Here is a 6,498-nt window from a genome sequence, read left to right as displayed (position 1 = left end):
TTTTTTTTTTTTTTTGCATAACTAGGGATTGAACTCAGGTCCTTATGCTTGCCAGGCAAATGCTTATTCTACTGAGCTATCTCCCAGCCCCTCCAACATGGATAATTTCTATTTCACTTTCCTACTTGGTTATATTTTCTAGATCTTCCAGTAAAAAGTTGAAAAGATGTGATAAGAATAGATATCATTTTCTTGTTCCTCATCAGAGAAGTCAAAGTGTTGTCTTCTCTGACTAAGTATGACTTTTATCTGTAGATTTTTTTCATATATATCCTCTAAAAGACTGAAGAAGCTAAAATACTTTGCTACTTTGTAGAGAGATCTTATCAGAACTGAGTTTCGGCTTTCATTACCTTTTTCGGAATCTATTGAGATAGTATAATATAAATTTTATTTTGTTATGTTGGATTATGCTGTCTGATTTTTCTTTTTAAATTATATTTTTCTTATATATTTGTAATACATAATGCATCATTATAATGGGTAATTGGTATGTATAAATATCACATCTTTCTGTTTTTTTCTTAAAAATGGAGGGCTTTTTGTTGCTTTGGTCCACACTTGTATTTCACATTATCTCACAGACCGGGGGCCCCTTGCTGGGGGGCCGTGTCCAGTACTCAGGGGGCAGTAAGGACAGGGAACAGAGGGTTGGGTAGAGTTGGTTAGGCCCAGAGTGGACGGGGGCATGCAGAGGGCCACGGTGGGGGGTGGGCTTGGGCAGGGGGAGGACCCCGGCTGCTCTGGACATTACTGTGCTACCCTCCCTCAGCCTCTCCACCCTGGGAAGGGTCAGGGTGGGGCACCTAGGGCTCCTCAAGACTCCTGTATTTTAGGGCTGTGGCCTGGCCTTTTCCCAGGGGATCTATGTTTTATCATCTCTTCCTCACCATCCCCCTCTCCATTGTTTTGCAAAAAAAGAAAGAAAGATAAAGAAAGAAAGAAAGAAAGAAAGAAAGTAAGAAAGAAAAAGAAAGAAAAAAGCCCACTGTTTTCTTTCTCATTAAAAGGGCCCAAAACCTTTGTGGATACAGAAACCACAAGCTGATGGGGAGGAAGAATCAAGAAGCCATTTGGAGCCAGGTTCCCCTGGCTGGTCCTGTCTCCCCCATATAGCTCTGCCCAAGGCCTGCTGGGAAATCTGGGGTCTGGGAGCCCTCCACTCCACAGCATCCTAGTATGGTCAATTCCGTCCCCGCCCAGTGGCTCAGTTCTGCAAAGGCAGAGAAGCAGGAATGGGGCGGGGGCAGGTGTGGAGGTGCATGCCTGTAGCCCAGCACTCAGGTGGCTGAGGCAGGAAGATTGTTGCAAATTAAGAGGCCTGCCTGAGCTACTTAGTAAGTTTGTTCCAGCCTAAGATACATAGTGAGACTCTGTCTCAGAAAAAACAAAAGGAAAACCAAAAAATGGGGGGAAAGAGCCCCCAGCTACCCCACCCCACCCAACCCTGCACCACTGAGTATATTAAAAAGAAAAGAAAAAACCACAGAAAACCCAAAAACCTGGATGGAGGGGGTAGTGTGGGGTCAGCACATGGCCTCAGCAGCCGGCCTCCTCCTGGTAGTATGGTGGATACTCCAAGGCCTCCCCTGGGCCATCATCAGTCCCAGAGGGGACCCCATTAGGCACTGGACCCTGAGGGCAGTACTTGGGGTGGTAGATCTGGTGGCCGAGACCCAACACCTGGCCATTCTGGTTGGTGTCCTGGGTGTACCCCATCTGCATGGACAAGGAGAAGTTGTCACATTTGTCGGTCCCTAGCTTGGGGTCGTAGATGTGCCACCTGGTCCCTGGAGCCATGATGCCCACCTGGCTGGCACACTTGTTGGTGCCCATCTGCAGCCCAATGACATACTGGCAGGCCTTCATGGTGGCATCATCAAAGTTCCACTGTTGCTTCTCCGAGTATTTCATCCCAATGTCTACGCCACTCTGCAGCCCCTTTGTCTTGGCCTTCCCTGACAGAGCAATCAGAGACCCCTGGACCTGAGTCATATTTCTGCTCTCGAACAGGCCGTTGGTCTCAAACAGGTCCGCGGGGTTCATGCCATAGCTGACCATGGCCTTGATGAAGTTGGAGAGACTTTCTAGCTGGTGTCAGTTCTGCATGGAGCGGTTGATCTTGGGGACTGAGATTGGCTACAGCTTGTTTATGAGTGTGCACAGGATAACCCTGTCCTTCTGGAAGTTGGGGCCAATGGCGAGGCCCATGAGCCCCTTGATCCAGCTGCAAAGCTCGACCTCCTTCTGCAGGTTGTACTTGGACAGGAGGCGTTTCTTGACCTCAGCCGAGAACCCGTATGAGGGTTCCTTGTTGAACTGCATGGAGCTCATGGCTGGGATTCATGGGTGATGGGACATGGGCTGATGGGACAGACCTCAGCTGGGTAAATATCACATCTTAATCCTTAATTTCCTCTCTCCTGCACCTTCCCATTTTTCTCACCTCCAAATTCCCTTCCTAACTTCGTAAATTCTATCTCCCTTTTTTATTATCTACCTTTTATTTTGCCCTTCATTTGTATTTTAAGTATAAATAAGAGAAAACATGTGGTATTTTACCTTCTGTGTATGATTTATTTCACTTAGCATCATGGTCCCAGTGTACACCCATTTTTCTACCAATAACTCAACTTTATCTTTCTTCAAGGACAGGAGTGAGAATAAGCATGTCTTTACACTTCCCTGACACTGAGACATGCTATGTGGCACCTACAATTTTAAAAGAGGATGAATTGATATGGTTCACAGTTGCCACAGTTTCCAGTGATTTAGTCCAAAATTTTCTGTCTTGAAGACATAAATGCATGGTGGAGGAAATTTGCTTGCCCCACGGCAGCTAAGAGAGGGAGAGAGGGAGTGAGGGAGAGGGGAAGAGGGGGAGAGAGGGAGAGAGGAGAGAGGGAGAGAGGAAGAGAGGGAGAGAATGAAAGAGGGGAAGAGGGGGAGAGGGGGAGAGAAGGGGAAAGGGAGGAAAGGGGGAAAGAGGGGGAGAGGGTAAGAGAGGGGGAGAAGGAGATAGGGAGACGGTGCTGGGGAGGATAGGTGATCCTATCACCTTCAAAAGGCAAGACATTTTAGATTTAAGCCATAATAGAAAGTGTGCATTGATGGAAAATAAAAATAATAAAAGTAGTTGAAGTGCAGAAACACCACATTCTCTGTGTTCAGTTTGGGAGGGTCCATTATAAAGCCATGACTTTCAGGGGGGAAAGCTTGTTTCCCATCATGGAGCAGCCACCTTAAAATTTAGTTCTAATGGACATGCTGAACTGGAAGTTTGGACCATGATCTGTCCTCATTTATGGTTCAAGGTTTCTCTTTCCTATATGGGCCCCTGTGTTGTAAGAAGATCTTCAGAGTTCTTTTAAGGAAGATTACTTAAATGGACAGAGATGCCAGCACTCCCCTTCCTTCTACAAGCCAACATGCAGAACATGGAAGTGGCTCAATGGATCCTTGCCCTGTTCTTCACTGTTGTCTATGTTTGGGGATTTACCATGACAGGATGGGGTACCTTGTTTTGAGAGGCTTCATCTCCTGAATTTACATCATGCCTTTTCTTGAAGCTTGATGAGATTATGTTGTGTGGCCACTTCACCTTTGACCTGAGACACAGTCTTTCAGATTTTTTGTTACCCAATCACTGATTCTCTTTTCTCCCCAGAAAACCATCTTTTCATAGACTGAGAATCATTAAGACTTTTTCATTGTCTTACACTTGATCTAAATGAGAATTTTCTAAGGACTACAAAATGTTTGGACTAAAAGTACTGGGATCTGGGTTTGCATACCCTAAAGTAAAAGCCAGTGGTGTAGGAGCCAAAAAAGAAAGCACCGGCTTCAAGTTGCTATACTCCTCCATGGTATTGTCCAAACTAGCCAATTGAGGAGGAAATAGAGGTTTGGAGAGATGCTCAAGATTACGCCCAGGCCTTTATTCCAAAACCCATGCTCCAGTGGTTACTGTACATCCTCCTCAAGGTTCTAAGAAGCATCATGGGGGTGGTCACCACTAGTGTCCCATGCAGTGGGAACTGATATATCAACATATGATTTTGAGATCCCCCGTTTTTCTCATTCATTTTATAGGAAGGAACACAAAGGTCTTATAATTCTAAACATTTCATGGTTTAGACATTGTTTCCACTCTTTGGTCTCATCATCTAGATTTCAAATGGCTCACATTCAAACCTTGCCTTCTTAAATCTTTTACCTATTTATTTCTCTTTAAGAAGGAAGGACACCAGTCTGATTTTAAAGGAGAAACTTGTCTCCACTAAAGAACTTGTATCATTCTGGAAAATTTTCAAAATGTATTTACTTTTAAAAATAGTTGATCTTGCCCTGCTTCAAAACATGCTTACTGGGGCCGGGGAGATGGTTCAGTAGGATAAGCGCTTGACTGGCAAATGCAAGGATCTGAGTTCAATCCCTGGTTCTGCAAAACAAACAAACAAACAAACAAACCCCCAAAAACCTTACTTTTTCTTTACAAAATAAATGGAAATCTAAGACCATGCCACCAACTGTCGCCAAACTTCTTCACAGTGTGCATTCCCAGAGCTCTGTATCTGTTCAATAGAGTTCCTGACAGCCTGCTCTATGCTCATTAGTTGTGCTGTCTCTGAGAAGAGTAACAGGACTCGAAGGGAACCCCTAATTTGAGTGATAGATGTCTCCAGAATTGAGTACACAAATTTCTAAGTAGTGTAACTGGGGCAAAGTTTTACTTCTCCCTACCTTGGATCCAAATGAAGCAATGGTTCAGACAAGGAGTTGGTGTTCTTATGTGCCTAGATCACTGAGTCATGGACTAGATCCAGCTCTGGGGAAGAAATAATATAAAATACAGATAACCCTGGGCCACAGACACCAACCATCAGAAGGAGGGACTGTGGCTTGGCGGGCTAAGGTGGGGTGGGGAGATTCTGTCAGGTCTGGGATTCGGGGCAGAGCCATAGGTTTTGACTCAGGAGGAGTGACTTAGGCAGATTTAAGACCCACAGTGCAGGCCAAGTACAGGATGGGAAAAGCTCAACTCAGTTTATTGGCTGGCTGAGCTTAGGCTGATATAGGGATTAAGGACCTTCTGTCTCTTTTTAAAAATGTATTTAGGACAGAGTCTACAGGGTTTCATTATGTAGATTGGACTTGTAGTGATCCTCCTGTTTTCAGTCTCCCAGGGGTTAGGATTACAGGCTTGCACCACCACACCCAGTCTCAGTCTTCATCTCAGCATGCCCCAGTGGCAGGGCCAGCACTGCATGCCGAGGATTGAACCCGGTCACTATGCTCTGCCTAAGTAGGTGCATTAGTCCTCTGAGCTATCTGGCTGGCCCAGGACCCTGCATATCTAAAGGAGATCTACCTTGGATGGAAACAGGATAGATACAGGCTGGATACAGGTTGACCCTCAGGTCTTTAGCTCTGGTATCCAAGCTTCCTCTGCTCAGAAATGGGGCCACAAGGGAATCTGGAAGGGTGGGCCCTGACCACTGTCAAACATGGGAAAAGAAGGCAGACTGTTACAATACCTGACTCTCTAGTTCATGTCTCTTCTTAGATGGCTAATAAAATTCAAGTTCATCGTGGCCAAAGACAACTTTCCATTTTCAACTTGTCCATCCTTCTATTTCCTAGTCCTGCCTAATTTAGGAAATGGTACCACCACAACAATCTGCTCAGGTCCATAGCCTGCAAACCCAGGAGTCACTTGTGCTTCTCTCCATTGCTGTTCTTTATATCTAGCGTGACATCTGCCACATCATAAATTCACCCATTTCCTTCCACCTCTCTTCTCTCCTATCGCCCCAAGATTCCCCCATCATGGTCTCCTACTGGACTACAGAAATAACTGCCTTGCTGACCTTGCTTCTGTTTTGGGTCCTCTGCAAGACTCTGCATAGTGATCACAATGATCATTGGAAACATAAACCAAGCCATGTAATTTTCTAATTCAAAACCCTCTCAATGGTTCTTTGTCACACTCAGAGCAGGCATTCCACGGACCTCTTGAGACCCATCCCCTGCCAACCTGTCTGAAGTCATTTGCTATCAATCATTCTCTACTTCACCCCTGCCCCATCTGCTAGCTTTCGGTCCTTTATACCAAGATATTTTTGACCTAAGGACCTTTGTACATGTGAATTTCTCAGTCTTAAATTCTCTTGTGTCTAATAATAGTTGTTGTCTTTTAATTTAGATCTCAATTCAGATGTCAGCTCCTCAGTGAGACCTTCTGTGATTACACGATGTAACAGAGCAAATCCCCACCCTTCTTCTCACACATTGATTTCCATGCTCTATTTTGTCTTGGGTCTTCTTATCACCTCAACTTATTTTTACTTTGATGTTTGTTTACATATCTAATTTAATCTATCCCCTAGATTCAAATATAAGCTGCAAGAGAGCAGGAACTTACTTTTGTTTATTCCCCCATTTCTGGCATGTGAGACAAGACCCAGCATGTAGTAGGGAATGTATGGATGCTTTGCT

At 44.9% G+C, this 6,498-nt stretch overlaps 1 pseudogene; it reads right to left on the bottom strand.

The window, feature by feature from the left end:
• Nucleotides 1–1,514: 1,514 nt before the first annotated feature.
• Nucleotides 1,515–2,334, bottom strand: LOC101569807 (annotated as a pseudogene).
• Between the last annotated feature and the right edge of the window lie 4,164 nt (nucleotides 2,335–6,498).

This window comes from Octodon degus, unplaced genomic scaffold (assembly GCF_000260255.1).
Source record: "Octodon degus isolate 3935 unplaced genomic scaffold, OctDeg1.0 scaffold00156, whole genome shotgun sequence".
NCBI classification, from domain to species: Eukaryota; Metazoa; Chordata; class Mammalia; order Rodentia; family Octodontidae; genus Octodon; species Octodon degus.
The sequence above is the reverse complement of the archived record's forward strand: the minus strand, read 5'-3'. Positions and strand labels throughout refer to the sequence as shown.